This window comes from Crocuta crocuta, unplaced genomic scaffold (genome assembly GCF_008692635.1).
Source record: "Crocuta crocuta isolate KB4526 unplaced genomic scaffold, BGI_CrCroc_1.0 scaffold73, whole genome shotgun sequence".
NCBI classification, from domain to species: domain Eukaryota; kingdom Metazoa; phylum Chordata; class Mammalia; order Carnivora; family Hyaenidae; genus Crocuta; species Crocuta crocuta.
Genome location: NW_027529443.1, coordinates 1,922,954 through 1,946,446, shown reverse-complemented (window position 1 = coordinate 1,946,446; position 23,493 = coordinate 1,922,954). Strand labels below are relative to the sequence as shown.

At 50.8% G+C, this 23,493-nt stretch overlaps 1 protein-coding gene across 1 annotated transcript in view; it reads right to left on the bottom strand.

Annotated features, from left to right (window-relative positions):
* The window catches only part of GSG1L (GSG1 like), a 164,834-nt gene that overhangs the window by 111,092 nt on the left and 30,249 nt on the right, over positions 1-23,493 (bottom strand). Inside the window, exon 2 of the mRNA XM_077760287.1 lies at positions 19,447-19,494. The gene's annotated coding sequence lies outside the window, so the exon portion shown is untranslated. The remainder of the gene's footprint in view (positions 1-19,446; positions 19,495-23,493) is intronic.

Genomic DNA, 23,493 nt, shown 5'->3' with positions numbered 1-23,493 from the left:
CTTCACGGCTGGGCGGGTGTCGGGTAAGGTACTTAGCTTCTCTGAGCCTCGGTTCTCCCGTGTGTATAAAGGGGGCAAAAAAGGAGCCCCTACTTCAGCGGGCTGTTGGGAGTATTAAATGAGATGGTCTATGCACAGTACCTGGCTCAGAGCGCCCACTAGGTGAGACTGAATGAGGCAGGCAAGGCAGTGCCCTCACGGAACCAGGTGTCTTGTGAAAACGAGACAAGAAACAAGTGCACACAAACGACAAGGTCATCCCAGAGATCTGTGGAAGCGGTAAGGCAGGATGACTAGAGGAGGGATCCATTTTTTTTTAATGCTTCCAGACGCAAGCACACCCTGATGCACTGCTTGAGTCTTGGCAGGGATGGGCACAGACGCCCCAGTGGGGAAGGAGATCCCATGAGGCTGGGCCAGAGCCCTCCCCCCAAAACTGCCGGGCAGAGCCACAGAAGGCTCCGCGGTCCTGTTCAGAACAGGAATAAAAAGGCAGGGATGAATGGGCTGCTCAGAGCCCAAGGTACGGATGTCAAATCCTGACGGCAAGTGAGCAGCACTCTCCAGATTCTGCTTTGTTCCTGACTTCTCTGGCAAGAAAGGCGCTCATTTAAAGTGAAAAGGGCAGAGGGAGCATGGGCAAGGCAGAGCCCTGTTTGGACCCTCCGTGGGGGATCGTGGGTCCTTTGTGGATACGCAGTGGGGAAGCCTGGGGGTACCAGGCCGAATCAAGTCCCTGAAAGCAAGAATGGCATTCCAATTTCAAAAAGAGCAAGAAACTAGAATCTGCAAACTAAAAGGTGGCATCAGCTCAGCCAGATTCTTGGGTGAACTGGAGCGGGATAATATTTGGAGACATTAGCTGAGGTTTCCCACAGCCTTCCTGACCTACCCCTCCCCCCCGCCCCCTGCCTGTCCTTTGCCACCTGTATTCATTGCTACAGGGAAGGCTGGAACTGTGGAAAAAAGCCAGACCTGCTCTTGGGCCACGAGAATAAGGCTGCCGAGCTGCACAAGTCTGGACTTTTAAGTTCAAACGCCACAGCTTGGACTGTAAATGATATATCTAGAAGAATGGAGAAAAGTCCAGGCCACCTCCTCTCTCTTCCATTTCCTATGCTTAATAAAGCTCCCTGGCTTGGGGCACAGAGGAAGGGAAGACAGAGGGTATGACAGGGACTTTTCTGTGTCACCAAGGCCCATTTCTTGGTCCTCGTGAGCACGCGGTTAGACTACATTTCCCCGCATCCATTGTAGTTGAAGGCAGCCATAAGACTGAGTTTCAGTGAAAGGAATGTGGGTGTGAATGAAGTGAGCCGCTGCTAAGCCTGGCCCTTAGGGAGTGTCCCCACCATCTTCCACCCTCTCTCCCCAGCCACTGGCTCAACAGAAAACACTCCAAAGTCCTGCAAAGGAAGGAGGCAGGATCTCCGGATGAGCATGTGGAAGGGTGCCTGCCCGGAACAGCCACACTGGGCTCCATGGGAGCAGAAAATCTACTCTTATCATGAAAGCCCCTACGATTTGGGGGTGTCTTTGTTATGGTAGCTGGGGTTACTATACCAGGCGAGCGAAGAAAGCAAAGATGCTGGAGTAGATCACTGAAGTGGGTCCCTGCACCCTCCCCCAACACACATGTGTGCACACACACACGTCATCCCATGAGGGAGAGAATAGCAGACTTTAGGAAACCTTAAAGTAGAAAGAAGAACCACTCGATCTTCCAAGGAGAGGCAAGGACAGTAACAAGTTATCTTGCACCCAGCACAGGGCAGGGGCAAATGAATGCAAAAGGTCTCCAGGCAAACAGACCTGGAACAGCACTGAAGCGCTTTTCATGAGGCCAGAAGTGGTGTGGGTGCAGCTAGACAATCAGCAGAGCTACTGAAGTTTTGAGGTCAAGAAGGACCGAGTAGAATCTGCACAGATCAACATGCATATCCCCAGTATCTGACACATGGTAAAAGATCAACAAGTGTTTACTGGGCAGGTGGATGGATGGATGGATGGATGGATGGATGGGTAGATGGATAGATTGGTACATAGATGGTCTATGGCCATACCGCCCTGAATGCACCTAATCTCATCTGATCTCAGAAGCTAAGCAGAGTCAGGCCTGGTTAGTACTTGGGTGGGAGATAGGTACATAGATAAATTGATGGATGGATGATGGATAAATGGATGGATGGATGGGTGGATGCATGAATGGATGTATATATGTATGGGTTTATAGGTGAATGGATGAGTGGATAGACAAATGGATATGTATATAGGTAAGTGGATGAATGGATAAATAAGTTCTGAGTATGCTCATGCTCTTAGAAAAAAACATAGGGGAAAACTTTATGACATTGGATTTGTCAATGATCTCTTGGATATGACACCAAAAGCACAGACAACAGCAACAGCTAGGGGCTCCTGGGTGGCTCAGTCAGCTAAGTGTCCAACTCTTGACACATGACTCACAGTCATGAGATAGAGCCCTCTGTCCATCTCCATGCTGGGCATGGAGCCTGCTTAAGAGTCTCTCTCTCCCTCTCCCTCTTCCTCTGCCCCTCCCCTGTGTGCACTCTCTAGAAAGAAAGAAAGAAAGAAAGAAAGAAAGAAAGAAAGAAAGAAAGAAAGAAAGAAAGAAAGAAAGAAAGAAAAAGGGAGAGAAGAGGAAATGAAAGGAAAGATGAAACGAATAAATTGGACTTCCTTAAAATTAAAAGCTTTTGGACACCATCAACAGAGCAAAAAAGCAACCCACGAAACGGGAGACAATACTTGCATGTTATATACCTGATAAAGAATGATATCCAGAACATATAAGAGACTCCAACAATTCAACAACACAGAAACAAACTACACGATTCAAAAACAGGTAAAGGACTTGAACAGACATTTCTCCAAATGAATGGCCACAGCTCAACATCACCCATCACTAGGGACATGCAAATCAAAACCGCGGTGAGATCCCTTATCACACGCATTAGAATGGCTATTAGCAAAACAGAAAATAACAGATGCTGGTGAAGACATAGAGAAATTGGAGCCCTTGTGCACTGTAAATGTAAAATGGTGCAGTTGCTATGGACAGTATGATGGCCTTACAAACAAACTCAGTTAACATGTGATCCAGCAATTCCACTCCAAGGTACCCACCCAACAGAGATGAGAGCAGAGGCTTGGACTGATATTCATACACCAGCATTCACAGCAATATTAGTCCCAAGAGCCAAAAGGTAGAAACAACCCAAATGTCCATCAACAAATGGGTAAACAAGTTGTGGTATATATATCAGTCCATAGCAAAGCATTCGCTTCTGACCCATGCTACAATAGGAATGAACATTGACGGCATCATGATAAGTGAAATAAGGCAGACACAAGAAAACAAATATTGCATGACCCCACTTATACGAGGTGCCTAAAGTAGCCAAGTTCTTTTTGTTGTTGTTGTTTTGGAGGGTGTGTGTGTGTGTGTGTGAGGGAGAGAGCGCTAGGGAGGGGCAGAGGGAGAGGGAAACTTAATCAGGCTCCATGCCCAGCAGAGTCCAATGCAGGGCACGATCTCACAACCTCGAGATCACAGCCTGAGCCGAAATCAAGAGTTGGACGCCTAACCAGCTGAGCCACCCAGGCGCCCCCTAGAGTAGCCAAATTCTTAAGGACAGAAAGTGAGACTGGGACAGTGATTCCCAGGGGGCCAGAGCGGTGAAGAAATGGGGAGCTAGTGGTTAATGGGTGCAGAGTTTCAGTTGGGGAAGATGAAAAAGCTCTCTGGAGATGGATGGTAGTGATGGTCGTATAACAACATGAATGTACTTAAAAATGGTCAAAATGGTAAATTTCACATTATGTACATTTTACCACAATAAAAAAGAAATCAGAACGTCTGTTCATCAGAAGACATCTGTGAAAAGGTAAGCCACCGAACGAGAAAAGGAATTTGAAATACCTGTAAGCAATAAAAGATTAAAATATGTAAAAATGTTTAAAACTTACATAAATCAGTAAGAAAAAGACAGACGATCTAACAGAAACATGGGCAGGAGACGTGAACAGGCACCACAAGAGAAAATCCAAATAGCCATAAACATGAGACAGTACTCAACCCCATTAGTAATCAAGAAGTGCAAATTGAAAACCACAGGGAGATATCACTTCTCATCCATCAGGTTGGGAAATGTTTAATATCTGATAAACCTAAGCATTTTCAAGGCTAGAGCAATGGGAATTTGCATACCCCATTAGTGGGAGTGAAAACTGAGAAACCCACTTTGGAAACTGGGAAGGCCTTGCTTTGTAAAACTGTGGATACACAAAGTTGGCCGAGCAAGCCCACATCAAGGTAAACGCCAGAGCGGTGATTCTCAGACCGCTTAGACAGGAGTGGTTTGTGAGAGAGCCTCTTAGAGATTGCTGGCCCCAGACCCAGAGTCTGTTGTTCAGGAGTTCTGTGCTGGCGCTGAGAGCTGACATTGCTAACAAGCCCCTCGTTTTACGATCACACTTGAAAAACCAACAGCGTTATTCATAATAAAAACAGAAAATGACTCACGAATCCATGAATGAATAGGGGCGTGTGGGTGACTCAGTTGATTAAGCATCTGACTTCGGCTCAGGTCATGATTTCACGGTTCGTGAGTTCGAGCCCCACGCTAGGCTCTGTGCTGACAGCTCAGAACCTGGAGCCGGCTTCCGATTCTATATCTCCCTCTCTCTCTGCCCCTCCCCTGCTTGCTCCCTGTCTGTCTCTCTTTCAAAAAGTAATCTCTTTCTTGACTTCCGTGGGAATAAGGCTTTTTGCTTCATAACAGATTATTAAACTACATGTTTCTATTTCATATATTTTTCTGAATTGTACTCTATTTCTCAATTTTTAAAAGTTTCAAGAAATAGGGGCCCCTGGGTGGCTCAATCGGTTAAGCATCCAGCTCTTGACTTTGGCTCAGGTCATGATATCACGGTCATGAGATCAAGCCTTGCCTTGGGCTCCACGGTCAGCGGGGACCCTGCCTGGGATTCTCTCTCTCTCCCTCTCTCTCTCTTCCTCTCCCCTGCATGCTCTCTCTCCCAAAAATACATAAATAAACATTTTATAAAAATTTTTAGGTTTCAATAAATAAATAAAAGAAAAACAAAATGTAATATACCCATGCATGAAATCTTCTTTGGCAATAAAGAGAAATGAAAGACTGACACTTGCTACAATGTGTATGAACCTTGAAAACATGTTAAGTGAGAGAAGCCAGACACAAAAGCCCTCATGTTATACGATTCCATTCACAGGTGTCCAGAAATCTACAGAAAGCAGATCCCTAGTTGTGTAGGTCTGGGGGGACTGGAGGATTGAGGGGTGAAACTTAAGGAAACAAGGTGTGTCTTCAGGGCAATGGAAATATTCTAAAGTTGATAGTAGCGATGGCTATACATTCTTGAATCTGCTAAAAACCATTGACCTGTACAGGTTTAAGTAGGCAAATTGTATGGTAAGTAATCATCTCTCAACAAAGCTCTTACCAGAAAACAAAACAAAACTAAAACTAAAACAAGAAACAAACAAAACACGCCAAAATTTAAACCTAAGGAATAAAATCGACAGCCTCTGTCCTCACCACCAGAGACGGGCCAGGCAAGGGGCATGAGTGTGAGACCCACTGGACACCAGCTTGGGAGAAGCCACCCATTTTCTTGCCGTCTGCGCAAGTGGCCCATCACCGCCCTCCAGTCTGGCCTCTGTCGGCCTCTGGCAAAGCGCGTGCTGAAGATCGGAATCTCCAGAGGCCAGAGAATCTGTGGACCAGCAGGGGACCAGGGCATCCCTGCCAAGGGACACCAGACTTTCTAAACTCAGAATGGGATTTCAGGCCAAAGCCTAAGGGAAGCCAAGCCTGGAAGAGTTGGGCTGGTTCTGGGAACCCACACGGGGGCCGCAGGGGTCAGTCCCCGGGCAGTTAATCAGGGCAGAGGCTTTAGCCCTTTAGAACATTCCTTTTGAAAGGGCTTCTCTCTTGGGCGTGAAGCTCCTAGTGACTTCGAGGCGTGGATGGGGTTTCAGGGGCTTGAACGTCTCTGCTCCCCATGCAGGGAAAAGGTGGCCAGTTCGGGTTCTGCGTTACACCCCAGCCCTTTGCAGGCCCTCCGGGGACCCTGGCAGACGGTTGCGAATGATGAGACGGTCGACGCCAGCAGGTGGGGGGCGGAGGGTGCCGGGAACAGGAGCAGCCAGGTGACCTCTCAGCTGCTGCCTCCCTCTGCTCCATGCAGTCCCTGACAGCTGTGAGCCGACGGGGCCGCCTGGCTGGCTCAGAACACAGAGCAAGGCTAACCAGAGAATTTTCTGGGCCTGAGGAGCAGAAGAGGGGTGCAGAGGCACCAGGCAGAGTGGAAAGACCTGTGAGGCATGGCAGCAACAGTACCCTACTGAGGGAGGCATCACTTTGCTGTGTGACCGGGCGAATAGCTCAGCTTCTCTGAGTCTGTTTCCTTGGGTGTAAACCGGAAATCACAGCACCTACTCCAAAGAGCTGTTGAAAGAATTAAATGAAACAGGGGGTGTGGAAGCATCTAGCAGTCAATGGGATCCTGTGATATTTCGATAAAGGTTAGTCAAGTAGAAATAAATGCAAATTGAGTTACTTTCCGAGTTAGCTTTCTTGCTGACGGGGCCGAACTGGGGGAGACGGGGAAAATACAAACAGAACGTTCGAGCTGTGCTGACTGAGCCAGACCCTGAGCCAACGCCTCATATGGAATATTCCATTTGATTCTCAGAAGAATCCTGCCAAGTAGACGCTATCATCCCCATTTTAGAGATGAAGAAAGTGAACCATCAAGAGGATACGCGGCATGCCCAGGACCCACAGTGAGTGAGGCCGAGTCAGAATTTGAATCTGGAGCCCACGCTCTGCATGGACCCTGTGCTCAGGAGCTCTGGGTTTAAATCCCAGCTCTGCCAGTGCTGGCACCAGAAGCAAGTTTCTGAACCTGTCGGAGCCTCAGCTTCCTGTCCTGAAAGGGGGGGGGGGTGATAGTAAGAATATCTACTCTGCAGGCTGTTGAGGGGATCAAACAGTATGACATGCCTGGAAGGCACTGGTATGCAGCAGGTGCCCAATATGTGCTCACTGCATTGCCAGAGCTGGTCTGGGGTAAGCTGCCCCAGAGTGGGGACCCCATTTCTCAAGAGTACACAGTTGGCACGCTCACTGTACTCAGTCCATGGCAGCCACGGAGAGTTTTTTTTCTTTGGGGCCTCAATTTCCTCATCTGCAAAATGGAGCAGGTGATCTCAGCTCTCTGCACCCTTCAGACCTGGACAGTGTGTGCGTTGAGGGTTGGACTCCCTTCTTGGAACCTGGAAGTGCAACAAGAAGGAAGCGGCAGGGAGGGGGGCGCCTGGGTGGCTCAGTCGGTTAGGCGACTGACTTGGGCTCAGGTCATGATCTCAGTTTGTGAGTTCGAGCCCCACATCGGGCTCTGAGCTGACAGCTCAGAGCCTGGAGCCTGCTTCGGATTCTGTGTCTCCCTCTCTCTCTGCCCCTTCCCTGCTTGTGCTCTGTCTCTCTCTCTTTCTCAGAAATAAACATTAAAAAAAGAAGAAGGAAGCAGAGGAAGGTGCATGTGATGCGAGCCCCCTGGGAATCTCGAGTGACACTCCCACACGGTGTGGTGGCTCTTTCTTCCTCCCCAGCCCCGTCTGGCCAACATGTAACTTGTCCTTGTATTTCATTAAGACCCTGGTCTTTCCCAGTCTCGACTCATTTTAAGATTCTTTTCTATTTTATTTTATTTGTTAATATTTATTTATTTTGAGAGGGAGAGTGGGAGAGCACAAGCAGGGGAAGGGCAGAGAGGGAGAGAGAGAGGGAGTCCCAAGCAGGGTCTGCACTGCCTTCATCTCTCTGGGCCTCAGTTTCCCCACCTGTGACTCAGCGTACCAGCAACACACACCCCATCAAGTTGCTGGGGGCCTGGCTGGGCCTGGCATGTTGGCAAAACGGAAAAAAAATGGGGGGTGCTACTATTATTATCTATTCTAAAGCATCTTGGAAAGAATAACCCGGCCTATTGAAACCATGAGTTGATAGAGATCATTACTCAGGATGAGGCTTTAAAAAGTAGACTTTCTAAGTGAATTGATGTACAAAGAAATAGTGAATAATAATATGGGGGGGCAGTACACAGCCCAAATTGGGAGGAAAGTGCAAAATGAAAATGCCGCACCCCTTGTTAGAAAAATTATTAAGAATTTCAAGAGAGTGACCATAGAGCATTAAACCAAATGTAAAGCCCTTGTATGCACGGGACCTGAAATGATGTTACAGATCACATGCCCATGAAGCTGGCCACGGGCCACGTGATCTATATATTTTAATGTTTTATTTATTTTTGAGAGAGAGAGAGAGGTAGAGAGCAAAAGCAGGAGGCGCACACAGAGAGGGAGAGAGAATCCCAAGCAGGCTCCACACTGTTAGCATGGAGCCCGACATGGGGCTCGAACTCACAAACCGTGAGATCATGACCAGAGCCGAAACCTAGAGTCAGACGCTCACCCGACTGAGCCCCCCAGGCGCACTCCCAGCCACGGGTCTTTATCTTGATAGGAGTGTGGGCTACACGCATGTATGCATTTCTTGAAATTCACTGAACTGTACATTTAAAGCCTATGCAGTTCACGGTTCCTAAATTATACCAATGAAGTGATATTGATTAAAACAAGGAAACACGACAAAACAGAATCACAAATCCCCAGCTCACACTAGGCAGAGTAGCTCAGCATTGAGGTATAGGTATAGATTGGATATTGGATGCTGTCTTCTTTTAACCTTGCTTATGTATCCCTGGCCCCTACATACAGGGATGTAGTTGTACAGGATGTATACTGCCCAACCCTATGCCATTCATATAGACTCCGGTATGAACCATGACTCCCAGACTTGCACAGTGAGTAACCTGCACAACTGAACATGGTGAACCTGATTTGTAGCTGTATGTCAAACTTCATTTGAAGGGATCATCATGTGTCTAAAGCAAAAGCTCTTTGCAAATGCAAGACCTGGGCTAAATAGAAGGGCCTTGTTGCAAATTCCATTCCGGGGAGAGGTCCAGGAAGAACCAGCCCACGGAAAGACTTTTCCGGGTTCTGGGAAGGAGCCAGCATCCTTCAAATTCTGCAGGCCCCGTGCAGCTCAGCAAACATCCCCCCCCTCCCCACTGCTGAAACCTCTGCTCAGACAGGCAAAAGGCTGGACTGAAGTGTCCAAGCTAATTTCTCACACCAAAGTATGATAAGATCACAGAGTCATTTAGAAATTTAAATTACCACTGTTTACACTTAAGAGGGTCTTCTCACCATGGAGAAACTGTTTCCAATTACGAAACACGAAAGCTGGTCACCATCTGGGGTTAATGTGACGCTCTCTGAGAGACACTACCCAGACACCCAATTACCTAGAAAGATAATCTTGAATAATTGGAATTAGAGCAACCAAAGCAATTACTAGATGTTGTGATCTCCAGAAGCAGTCCTCCACCAGCCGTCGGGATTTAATCACCTTTAATAAGAGCACGTAATTAGAGAAATCCAGAATTTCAGAACAGAAAGACAGAGCCAGCACTTCAGAACAAGGGAGGTGACAGAACCATGTGCGGTGTGGAGAAAATGACGCTGGCAGGTGGAGGGAGGGATGGGATGGGTAAGAATGGGAGNAGGAGCTGCTGCCTCTGAAAAGACCTCAGAAGCCTGAGGGGTGGGGGGGAGCCTGACTCAAACCTCAATGTGCTGTAGGACCTTCAGCAAGGCACTTAACCTCTCTGGGCTCTACCTTCCTTCTACCTTTCATCCACTCAGTACTTGCATGGTGCCTCTGCCACAGGGACTCTTTTGTGCACACCATTCATTCTGCCAGGAATGACAGCCCCTGGGTCCCTTATGTCATTCATCCTTCGGGACCCTCCCTGCATGGCACCCCTTCCACACGGCCCACCCACACAGTCATCATCCCCTTCCATGGCCCTCTGGGCCCCCAGATCGACAGATGTGACTCCTCCTCGTCTGTCGTCCGCTAGAAGGCCCCTCAAGGGCAGGAGCTGTGGGTGACTCCCCTCACTGCCCGGGATTCTGGCACCGACAGATGCTGACCACCAGCCTGCGCCAAGGTGGACAAGGTCACGGTGGCCCGTCCCCAAACACAAGGCTGCAGTCTGTCCCGCCTCCATGAATGGCACCGAGTGAGGTGGCCTGTGTCATGAGTCTATCAAGAATGGGCAGGAAAGAAGCTCTTTCTTTAGGATTCCGGGGTGCTGCTGGCTCCACAAATGACTGGAGCCATTCAGATGATTGATGAGGTTGGAGTCCTAACCTCAGTCAAAGGGCTGCAAGAATGAACTCAGTATCGTCTGGGAATGGCAGGTGAGAGGGAACAATGGACGTGTCAACCACCGGGGCTGGCCCCCTGCCTCTTTGTGTCCTGACATGTCTGTGGGATGGGATAAAGGCATCAGATCTCTCACTTTGCCAGGCCCCGGACCACAGGTATGTCCCCGGTAATCTGGAAGCATGAAGCAGCAATGATGGATGCGCTCTGGGGCCCGGGGAGGAATTTGCAGAGGCAGGACCTTCGGGCTGGCTCATGACGGTTGACAGAGAGTTCCCTAGGCAGACAGAGTGAAAAGATCACCCAGGATTAACACACAGGCGTGGGATGAGCTGGCCACCCGGCGTGCCGGGGCTGCAGCCGGCAGGCCGACCCGCATGCGGCTCCGATGTCAGATGCCGGGCAGCTGTGCCAGAGTTGGTTTGTCCCCTTCCTTCCCTGTGTGTTCTGATCTATGCACGTTTCAGTTCTATGACATAAATCAATAAAATGCACTAAGTAAATTAAGCGAGCAGCAGAATTGTAAATCGATTTCAGACGCAGAACAGAGAGGTTCAGGGAACCAATAGAGACTATTCTAGCAACTGAAGGGAGAGATGACTCAGGCAAGACTCAGGATTGTGGCCGTGGGGCCACCACGTTGCTACACATCCCTGAAATATTAAACAAGTGAAACCTACAAGCTTTGGAGAAGGTTTCGCAAAAACTGCCAGCTGGCGGCTGTCAGAAATCCCAGCTCGCTGGGAAACAGGAGCGGGGGTGACTGACGTAGCTCGGCCCGGGGCGGGGGGTGTCAGCAGAGACCACAGACTCCTGAGTCAGGATCCAGGGTTCCAAACCCAACTGGGCCACCCAGGGTCTCTAACATGGCATGGCCCCCGTTCCTTCCTTTCCTTCCTTCCTTCCTTCCTTCCTTCCATCCTTCCTTCCTTCCTTCCTTCCTTCCTTCCTTCCACAAACATTTACTAAGTTCTTACTGTGTCCCAACCCCTTCTGGCTGAGGCACATCAGAAGGACAAGACCCACTGCCTGTCCGCTGGGAGTGTCCAGTCTGATGGAAAAGATGATCTCAATGCAGAATGATGGGTGCTCTTGGGATCAGTCACTGTGGGTATCTCTAGGTTCAGGGGGAGCTTTTCAGAAAACGTCATGTCTTAGCTGGGTTTTGAAGGATAAACAGAAGTTCTCCACGGCACACAAGGCAGGCCAAATGGAAGGAACAGCACATGCAAAGGCACAGAGGCATGACAGATGACGGAGAGCTTAAGAAAAATGTTCAAGACAGGGCTGGTGTTCAGGGTCCACATCAGAGACGCAGGAAGTGGAGTGAGAAGAGCAGACTAGCACCAGATCCCCAAGGGTCGTGAACCCCATGTCCAAATATCCCGGGATATTTAAGTTCGGGAGCCAGGGAAGGGGTTCAAGCCGAGTCCTGATTCAGTCGGATTTTCACTTCCGAAGGATCATTTAGAATTCAGTGTGGGAAACTGTTTGACTTTTTCTTGAAGCATCATATATAGACAGAAAAAGCGCATATATCACAAGTAAACGGCTCGGTGAATTTTCATAAATGAAACATATCCCATGTAACTAGCACTCAGACCAAGAATCGGAACGTCGCCAGCTTCCAGGGCCCCCCACACGCCCCCACCCAGGATTCAAGGACAACCACTGTCCTGCCCTCTCACGTTATAGACTCATTCCGCCTGTTTCCAGTCTTACAGAAATGGAAGCATTATAGGATGTTCTGTCGTGACTCTGGCTTCTGCTCAAGTCTACGGTGCTGTGAGGAGCTGCAGGCTGTCCCTTCCCCTTGCTGAATTGTCCCACTGGGTGCATGGACGGGCACTGAGAAAGAGCAGATAGGAGCGGATGCATGCAGGCTTGAGGGCGACTATGAGTCACAGGGGGTTCAACTGGTTCCTTCATTCATTCGCAGCGACAGTCCCTCCCCCTGCTGGGGTTTAGGAATTGGGGGCTCTCCCCACATCGCACCTTGACAGGTGGCTTAGGACTGATCCTTACCGGGGAACCCTGTTAACAGGGTAAAGGAAACACAAACATCTTCCCGGACTCTCCACAGGGACCGGAGGTGGCGGAATCGTGTTCCCCTCGCCCTTTTCCAGCGGAGGGGGGATTCTGTATCCTCTGTCGGAGCCCTTCCGCGACATCTGCCAACCATTTCCTTAGCTCTCTCCCGCACCCGGGGGGCAGAGTCTTTTGCCTCATTTGTGTTTGCACCGTCAAAGCCTAGCCTAGACCTTGCCACATAGTAGGTGCTCAGGAAATGTCTGTCCCGTCGAAGGGCATACAGAGGCTGTTCAGTTGGTACCTGGCAAGGAAGCCCACCCAAACATGTGGGTCCCCTTTGGAGAAATAAACAGGTCACTTTGGGATGACAACGGCCAGGGGAGCCCTTGGCCAGCAAAGCAGTGAGCATCACACACATACACACACGCATGCCCAGAAATCTGGCTGAGCCATCTCCAGCACAACCAGCTGCTAAGCATCCCCGGGGCCTATGGTCGGGCCCAGGGGTCCCCACGTGGGTAATGTATTTCTTGCCTCACTGATGGCGGCAGTGGCATGTGACTTGGTTTGGCCAATGGGATGTTAGCAGACACGATGCAAACAAAAATGTAGAACGTGCTCGTGCAGTTAGGCGCCTTGCATTTCTGTCCCGTCTACCTGGCACCCAGAATGAATGTGCATGAACAGGCGCGAGCCCAGGTCACATCCTAGAACCAAGGCAACCCACAAACGTGTGAGCGAAAAGTTAATGCTGAATGTGCCTGAGCTCTGGGACAGCTCGTTACCCAGCCTTGATGGTGGGTGTTGCTGACCACAGCACTAGGTTTGAAGGTCAACCACGTTGGTCCCAATGATGTGGTAGGAGAAGCTCGCCCCAGTGAATAAGAGACCGAGATTTTGAGAGGGAAGAGGAAGACAAGAAAGCATTAAGTGTTCCCTCTGCATTTTCACTGTCAAGTTCACCACACACGGGCACTGCTGTGTATCTGCCTTGGCGCATCACGTCTTCAGAAGACGGTCAGGCATCTTTTGTTCGCCCTCCTCCTCTGCCTCCCATGGGCTGCTGGGCAGACCTCGGTTCGAATCCTATTCCTCTATTCTGTCAGTGCAGCTCCAGAGCTGGGCTGAGCTCCCAAGGCCCCGACGTAAATAAGAAACAAGTACTATTGTCAGAAGGCCCAGTCCCTTGACGGAGAAGATATGTGTTCAGGTAACTATTATTCAACTACGATCCCAGGGGCCTGAAGGGCAGGGAGGGCCCAATCTGAGTGCCCAGCTATAGGACTGGTTACATAAATTGTCTCTGTGTGATGAATATTATATAGTTGTTCTGAAAGATGAAGGTAGTTTCTATGTATTGATATGAAAAGCAATTCATGATTATATATTTGTGTGTAAGTATATGTGGATATATGTGTCTGTCTGTCTATCTATCTTCAAGGACTAATAAATCTATCCCCTGTGTATATCTAACAGGTGGGTTCATAAGAGACTTTCATTTCTCATTCAAGCATTTATGAATTATTATAATTTTGGGGGCATCGGATGGTTCTGTTGGTTGACCACCCAACTCTTAGTTTCAGCTCAGGTCATGATCTCGTGATCTCATGATTCGCGAGTTCCAGCCCCACGTTGGGCTTTGTGCTGACAGTGGGGAGCCTGCTTAGGATTCTCTCTCTCTCCCTCTCTCTCTCTGCCCCTCCCCCACTAACTCTCTCTCTCTCTCAAAAATAAATAAACAAACTTAAGGGGCACCTGAGTGGCTCAGTCGGTTAAAGTGTCCAACTTCGGCTCAGGTCATGATCTCACGGCTTGTGAGTTCAAGCCCTGTGTTGGGCTCTGTGCTGACAGCTCAGAGTCTGGAGCTGCTTCAGATTCTGTGTCTCCCTCTCTGCCCCTCCCCTGCTCACATTCTGTCTCTGTCTCTCTTAAAGATAAATAAACATTAAAAAAATAAAAATACATAAACTTTTAAAATGTTTTTAAAAAATTATTATAGTTTTTATAACAAGAGTGTATACTGTTAGAATTATGTTTTCATTCACTCAACAGGTATTATGGAGCACCTATCAGCGTCAGGCTTCGCCCCTGGGCAGCGGGGACACAGTGAATCACCAAGGAGACAAACCCCCTGCCCTCATGGGTCTGACAGTGTTAATGAGGCAAGCACTGAATACACTGCAGGCAGTGAGAAGTGATGTGAATGGGGGGCCGAGGGACTCAGCGGGAAGAAGGGCTGCCATCAGCAGATGCCCAGGGAAGGCTTCCCTGAGGCTAAGATATTTGAACTGAAACCTGGATGACGAGGAGGTACCAGCTGTGCAGAGAGCTGAGCAAACAGTGTTGCGGGAGCAGGGAATGGCAAGTGCAAAGGTCCTGAGGCACACACTAGTTTGGCTTAGTCAAGGAACAGTAAGGATCTGGGAGCTCTGGAGTGCGGTGAGGGAGGGGAGAGTGCCGGAGATGAGCTCCAGAGGTACGGGGCCAGCCCCCACACCCCTTACAGGCTGTGACGAGAACGTCCGCTTTTTCTGAGTGAGATGGAAGCCAGGGGAGGGTGTTGAACAGGGATTCACATGAAGTGACTTATGCTTTAAAAAGATCACTCTGGCATGAGTGAATCAGGGGCAACCATGGAAGGAGGTAAGCAGTTAAGAGACTGTGGCAGGAATCCAGATGAAAAATGGATGTGGCTTAGGCTCGTATAAAACAAAAAGATATTTCCCATGTGAAGCACAAAACTAAAATGGTCAGGCACAAACTAAGAAAAAATGCATGTCATGGTAAAAATACTGATGACAGACAAATAATTTTCCAGGAGACAGGGTCGGGAAGCAGGGGGCAAGACGGTACTGGAGAAAACGGCAAAAAGGGCGTGCCATTTGTGAAGGGCCTTCAGAGCGTGACTGTGGTTTGCCAGGCAGAAGGGTGTCAAGGAAAGAAGGGGAGACCCAGCCTGAGAACACCCTGAACTTGGCTCAGAGGTCTTGGTGAGGGAGGAACGGGGAGTATCGCCCAGCACACACCCACGTTCACACATGCATGCAAACATCTATGCAGCCGTGTGCATATACACACATAACCATGCATGCTCACCCAGGGACACGCGCAGCACATCTACACACATGCACACGTGTGCACACACACAGCTGTGCATCTATGCCCAAGCACACACATTCGTGCACATTCACACGTGGACACACACCACACATCCATGCATGTATACACTGCACATCTGTGCACCTTTGCACATACATGTGCACACACCCATGCATCTATACACACACANGCACATTCACACGTGGACACACACCACACATCCATGCATGTATACACTGCACATCTGTGCATCTTTGCACCTACATGTGCACACACACCCATGCATCTATGCACACACGTCCTTGCACACTCACACATGAACACACCCCATGCATCTATGCACAGGCACAAGTGCACCCAAGCACAAACACACACATCCACGCCTCTGTGCACGTGCACAGTCTCACCTGTGCACACATGTACACGCCCTAACACTCACACGTGCTCATCCACTGGCATGAAAGTATACACATGAGACACACGTGTACACGCTCTCACAGCACTACCTGCTCAAACATACACACACTGACCCTTGACCACATACACACACACACACACACACACTCACTCACAGAGTCTTGGAAGGCCTCTCTCTTCAGCAGGACTGGGCATTTAAGAGCCAAAGGGCTCAGGTTCAAACCCAGCGTCCTACCTGTATGACCTTGGGCAAGTCAGTTAACTCTCTATGTCTCAGTTTCCTCACCTGTAAAATGAGTAAAATGCGCCAACGTGTGCAAAGCTCTCAGAACAGTGCCTGGCACGTGGTAAGCGCTGCAGGAAAGCCGGTTGGTGTGAGCATCGTGATCATTACCATATCTGGCAGACCAGAAGGGGAGTCACAGAGGGAGCCGGTGCGGGGACATGAGTCCAGGAGCTCTGTGTGCTGCAGGAGAGACACCTGGCCTCACACACCCTCCCCGGCTCCCCGTTCAGCCGGAACCAGTGCTCCATCTCCACAGCTCGGGCTGTCAGGTGAGTCAAGGGACAGACTCACCAGCCTCACGTTCCCCCAGGCATCCCCGGAGGGCCCGCAGGACGGGGAGGAGTGAGGGGGGAGAGATCACAGCCGCTAAGCGACAAGCCCCGCCCATCTGACAGGACAGCTGAAGGGCCGGAGAGGCAGGGAGGATGCGAAAGTCGTTCCTCAGCATGGCGGCAAAGCCAGCCCACTCAGCCCCTTATAACCATTTTTATGCACACACATGCACACAGCTCGGGGGTCCTGGACATGGCCGCCAGCCCCGAGGGAAACAGCACAAAGATCCCATCTCTCGGGGGCCCTGCGTCCTCACAAAAGATGCAAGAATAAAGGTTGGCGGCCTCCAGGGGGAGGCGTGAACACCTGCCTGCTGCCGTACATGAACATGCTCACACATGTACACACTCCACACACTCACATGTGCACGCACCCATGCACGCTCACACTTGGACACATATGCACGTGCTCACATGGACACAAACCTGTACATACTCCACACACGTTCACACGCGCGTACACTCATGCATGCTCACACTTGGACACACACGCACACATGCTCACAAGGACACACACGCGCACACACTTTCACATGGGCACACACACGTGCATGTTCAGCCACCACCGAGTGTGCGTGTCCACACAGGAGACAGGCATGCGCGTACTTGCGGGAGCATCTAATCGTGCGTGTGCCACCCAGCCTCAGCCCAACACACACACACACACACACACACACACACACACAGTTACATGCGCATACAAAGGCCGTGCTTCCTGGCAGCCCGCTGTGGAGCACAGCTGAGCCCGGAGCTCCAAGGCCTTGGGGATGATGGGCGGAGCTGTCCCGAGGGGTCGCCCCCAGGCACGGGCTTGCAGAGGCCATACGACAGAGCGGCTGAGGCATGGGCTCCGCCCCACACAAGACGTAAGTGGCTCCATGTCTCTAAGGCTCAGATTCCCCATCGGTCAAGCGGGGCGAGTTTGCCAGCCCCCCAAGGTTGCGGGGAGGTTTCTCCATTAATGCCCATGGAGTGCCTGGCATGTAGGAACCGCTCAGTGAACGTCCACTAGGTATTATCCAGTAGTATCCCTAGTGCTTCTTGACCTCAATTTAGACTTCTTTTAAGTTTATTTATTTTGAGAAAGAGAGAAAGAGAGAAGCAAGTGGGGGAGAGGCAGAGAGAGAGGGAGAAAGACAGAGAATCCCAAGCAGGGTCCACGCTGTCAGCGCACAGCCCAACGTGGGGCTCGATCCCGCAAACTGGAAGATCGTGACCTGAGCCTAAACCAAGAATAAGACGCTTAAGCGACTGAGCCACCCAGGGACCCCTCCCCCCCTTGACCTCAGTTTAGAAGCCGGGGGCCTGGTTGCTCAGCTCAGAACTCAAGGGGTGGCCACATGTAGTGGCCAAATGCGGCACAGCCACCAGGAAGCCGCCAGGAAGCCGAGGGGGAAACCGAGGAGATGCCCTCTGCAGAAGCCTGCTCGGCGGGGGTGTCTGGGCCTCCTCCTGAGCCAGAGGGTCCCTGCCTCAGGGTCTGTGGGACAGGAACATTACCAGCCTCCCTGACACATGTCGCCCACACCCCCTCTGCCAACACCCGGGATGGGTCAAAGACAGAGGCTCCAGGCCCCAAACCCCCAGACGCTGCCGGGCAGCCCAGCCCCACCGGCAAGGGGCACGAGTGGCCACAAGCCCCGGACTTCAGCATTTCCCCCGAGCCAGGCATTCCGAGATCCCCCTGATTGGGACAGTTTCTAGCACTGGACTTCTGCCTCAATTTCCCCATCCTGACTCCCAGAACCAGAGCACACCTCCCTCTCCCGGCAGCCATCATCCCTGGGGGCAGAGGAGGGCAGGCGGGGAGGCAGCCGCACCGCGACGTTCCCTCGGCAGTGCTCCCTCCAGCATCCGTTCTCCTGCTCTTCCGTAATAACAAAACTCCTGACTTAGCTGAGCACATAGTTACTGAGATAGCGATCTCATTTCCCAGCCTCCTTTGCAGCTGGGTCTGGCCCTGGGATCACATTCTGGCCAAGGACACGCGAGCAGGTACTGTAAGCAGCTCCTAGAAAGCTTGGAGTTGATGAGCAAGCTTGGCCCTTTCTCCTTTGCCCCCTTCTAAGCGGCTGCCCAGAAGGCAGGTGTGAGAGCTGGAGCTCCGGCCGCCACCTGAGACCATGAGGACAAAGGCACGGATGCTTCGGATTCTGTGTCTCCCTCTCTCTCTGACCCTTCCCTGCTCGCGCTGTCTCTCTCTCCTAGAAATAAAAAAAACAAAAAAAAAAAAAAAAAAAAGACAAAGGCACGGAGATGGTGGAGCGGGTCTGCAAGGTTCCGGCTCCTGAGAGCCTCCCTGGATTGCCTACTTTCAAACTTTTATAAAAGCAGAGCACATGTGTCCTTTGAGGGCGGCTTCCGTGAATCACCATTCCTTGTGGCTAAACTTAATCCTGGGTGCTGTGCTCGGCACACCCGCAGGCTGTGGCCGGCCCCCGACCCTCCTATCTGGGCATCACCAGGGCTCAGAAGCTCTGCTCTTGGGCCCCGCGCACCAGGGAGTCATCTCTGCACAGTGACTGGGGCCTCCCCACACCTGTTGAGATGACAGACACAAGGCATCTGGCTTCCTGCCCCCAAGGTCAAGCCTACGCTGAAGGCAGTGCCCCCAACACTGGTCCAACCTGACCCCAACTTCCGCCCACCCGTCCTACCTTCCCCGAAGTCCTGCTGTGCGCTGGGAAGGTAGAAGGGTAATGACTCTCAGGGCCACCTCACTCGGGGGGTGGGTGGGGGGAGTGGCGCGGGAGAGGCGACGGGATAATAGCCCCACCAGCCTCGTCCCCTTCCCAACAGCTTAAGAAACTCAGACCTGCAGGAGACGCTCTCATGGGGCTTCGGGAAGCCACCTGGGCAGGAAGCATCTCCGCAGGGCGCCGGGCTCACACACCTGAGTGGGGGCCACACTTACCCTTCTCCGACGCTGGGGCCAGGTCAATGAAGCTGCGACATTTTTCACCTTTGAAAAGAAAAGAAGGGTTTTGAGAATGCGAGAAGCAGCGAGGGCTTCAGGCTTTCGCCTCTGCCCTCCCCTGAGCCCTGTCGCCAAGCAGGCGTGGCGCCCGAGCGTCGCTAAGCTTTATGCCCGGAAAGTCAGGGTCCCCAAGGAATGCGGACAGCGAATCTGCAAACTCAGCCGAACACTGGGGACGGAGCCTCCGCTCTCACCTCCTGATCCAACCCGTCCAGCGCAGTCGCTCACACCTGCTCCGAGCCCGCAGTCCCCTTCCTCGGCCCCCAGCCCCTCCAGGCTCACCAGGACAAGGGCAGCCCCCCGCGGGGCTCCCCGGGCCTCCTCGCCGCTGCCGCCGGAGGGATGCTTTGGAGACACACAGCTCTGATCACGTCTCTCTCTCTCTCTCACACACACACACACACACACACAACTCTCTGATGACCCCCCGAGAAATGAAGGCCAAGTTCCTTGACAGGGACCCCTGCACTCGGCCCCGACACTCCTCAGGCTTCCCCCACCACGAGGCTCCCACATGCGCTGTGGTCCCTACACCAAGAACACACTTCCGCTCTGACGGCACCTTGGCCTTCTCCTGTGCAACGTCCAGTCACCTGATAGTTCCACCTCTTGCGTATGACCCTTGGATGGATGGCCCACGAGTCGTCAGCGCCACGAGGGTGCCCCCCACATCCGCAGCACGTCCCCAGCTCCAGAAAGAGCAACTCCAGCCTCCCAAGTGCTCCGGCCAAAACCTCAGCATCAGCCTTTTGCCCTCACGCCCCCACTTCCGGTCTGTGGCTCTGGCTTGGCGGTACTTCTAGAGTCCAACCACTTACCCCCTCCACTGCTCCAGCCACTCCCGCCTAGAGTAGGACAACAGCCTTCCCTTGGGTGTCTCTGTCTCTGCCCGTATTCACACAGTGGCCAGGGGATCCTGTTATAACCTAAGATGGATCGTGTCCCTTCTCTGTTCAGAACGCTCCTGTGGTTTCAGTTCACTCAGGGTCAGGACCCAAGTCCTCACTGTGTCCTCACTACGAAATCTGACCCCATCACCTCCCTGACCTCATCTCCTATGAGCTTCCCCCTCACTCGCTCCACTCCAGCCACATCGGCCTCCTTGTCGATCTTTAAATGTGCCAGGTGCAGCCCTGCCTCAGGGCCTTTGCACATGCTGCTACTTCTACATGGAGCTTTTTTCCCTCAGAGAACTGAATGATTTATGCTTCCTAGCTAATCTATTTAATATTCCAGAGGTCCCTCCCCTGTCTACCCATCTCTCTTCCTGACGAACCCCTATCACCTAAAACAGCATCTGGTACCTAGTGAGTACATAATAAATTAAGTATTTGCTGAAGGAGTATATGAATGAACCAACGGATGAACGAATGAGTGAAAGCCTTACACCCAAACCTTACGCCTATAACAAACCGCAAATCCTCAGTGTCTGCCGGGGCCTCCTTGCTGCTGGGCACTGTGCTGACCACTGAGGACACATGGCCTAGCCCTCAGCCCTGTGGTCACAAAGGTAGCACACGCTGGAGCCCCACCCACAGACACGTTTTGTTCGACCCACACAGGATCCTAACGTAGGGAAAAACATTGCCTGCAAGTGCGGATGAAGAATCAGAAACGCCGGCTGTGCTGGGCCCCCAGTGCACCCAGCAACAGTCACAGGGGCTGGGCAGATGCTGCCCTCTCAACAGGGGATGAGCCTTTGAGTCGGCCACAGTCCCCGCCCATCCCGGCCTCACTGAGGCCACCCAGCCGGCCCGAGGGACACTGGGTTGGATGACTTTTAGGGTCAGCTTGCAATGCCTGGTTTAAGGATTTTACTGCTGATCCCAGTAAGGATATAGATTTTTGTGTCAGAATAGAACAAATGTGGGTTGGAGGGCAAAAAAAAGATCTAGAAGCTTCCAGCATTCACACTGCATGTGTCTGCTTGATGCTTCCAAAGTTCTTCTCTAAGGAGGTCCCTGGAGGTCCCTATGGGATTCTGAACATCTGCCCGCAAAGGCAGAGAAGGGGTGTGCTGACAGATGAGGCTGAGAAGGAAGGTGGGGGCCAGATCACAAAAGGCCTTGAGTGCCAAGCTAAGGAGTAGATTCCTGTCTTATTTATGTCACCCCTTCCAAAGATTCATGAGGCCACAGGTGGCTGGATGGTGGTTCCCTCGTGCTTGCTTCCTCCCTCAGGCTCTATGCTGAGTTACAACTCCTCACCTCCCCTCACAGATGAAGAAAATAAGGCTCAGGGCCACAGAATGACCAACCGGGGCCACACAGCAAGTCAGAGGTACTAAGATTAGAACCCGTCGAAAGAGATGTTTGCTGACAGCCAAGAACTGGAAAGGAGAGTTAAAAAAAAAAAAGAAGAAGAAAGAAGAACAGGAGCAGGCCAGAATGGATGGATTTGAATGAATTGTTTCACACTTTCTTTAACGTTCTATGGTTTCCTCAAAATCTGGTGAGAGAAAACTTTATTGATCAAATTCAGACCGACACCACCCAGGGCCACATTCAGACTTTGTGGGTCCTAGGCACTTTGGCCTGTTGGGCTCCTTCTAAAATAAAGAAGTTAAATTACATTAAAAATTATATTTTACAACTGTATCAGTTAAAGACAAATACATTAACATTAAATATTAAGATTTTTAATCACCTAGAAGTTTATCTTTTTCTTCTGATTTTTTTTTTTTTGAGAGAGAGTGAGCAAGGGTGTGATGGCAGGGGAGGGGCGGAGAGACAGAGAGAGAGAGAGAATCCCAAGCAGGTTTTGCAACATCACCAGAGAGCCCAGCTCAGGGCTTGAACTCATGGACCGCCAGATCGTGAGCCAAAACCAAGAGTCGGCCGCTTAACCAAATGAGCCACCCAGGCACCCCAGTTCACCAATTCAAAGTACACAATTTAAAAGTTTTTAGGGGCGCCTGGGTGGCTCAGTCAGTTAAGCCTCTGACTTCGGCTCAGGTCATGATCTCCTGGTTTGTGAGTCTGAGCCCCGTGTCGGGCTCTGTGCTGACAGCTCAGAGCCTGGATCCTGTTTCGGATTCTGTGTCTCCTCTCTCTGCCCCTCCCCTGCTCACACTCTGCCTCTCTCTTTCTCTCTCTCAAAAATAAATAAACTTTTTCAAAAATTAAAAGTAAATAGGGGCGCCTGGGTGGATCAGTTGGTGAAGCGTCCGACTTCGGCTCAGGTCATGATCTCACGGTTCGTGGGTTTGAGCCCCGCGTTGGGCTCTGTGCTGACAGCTCAGAGCCTGGATCCTGTTTCGGATTCTGTGTCTCCCTCTCTCTCTGAGCCCCCCCTGCTCACACTGTCTCTCTCTCTCTCTCTCTCAGAAATTAAAAAAAAAAATTAAAAGTAAATAAAAATAAAGTTTTTAAGTGTATTCCTAGTATATTCACAAGATTGTGTGACCATCACCACAATCAACTTTAGAACACATTCATCACCCCCAAAAAGAAATGTCGTACCTATTACCAGGCAATCCCCATTTCCCCTGATCCTTCCAGCACTGGGAGGAACCCTTATCAAAAATTAATTGACTGGGGCGCCTGGGTGGCTCAGTCAGCTAAGCATCCAACTTTGGCTCAGGTCATGATCTCACGGCTCGTGGGTTCGAGCCCCACGTCGGGCTCTGTGCTGACAGCCAACTCAGAGCCTGGAGCCTCTTTCGGATTCTGTGTCTCCCTCTCTCTCTGGCCCTCGCCCGTTCATGCTCTGTCTCTGTGTCTCAAAAATAAACTATGAAAAAAAGTAATTGGCTATAAATGGAAGGTTTATCTTGTTCTCTCAATTCTATTCCATTGATCTATGTGTCTATCCTTATTACTGGTACCACCCTGTTTTTGATTACTGTAACTTTATGGTAAGTTTTGAAATTGAGTGAGCCCTCCAACTTTGCTTTTCATTTTTAAGATGATTTGGGCTATTCTGAATCTCTTGAATTTCCCTATGAATTTTAGAATCAACTTGTCAATTTCTGAAAAAAAAAAA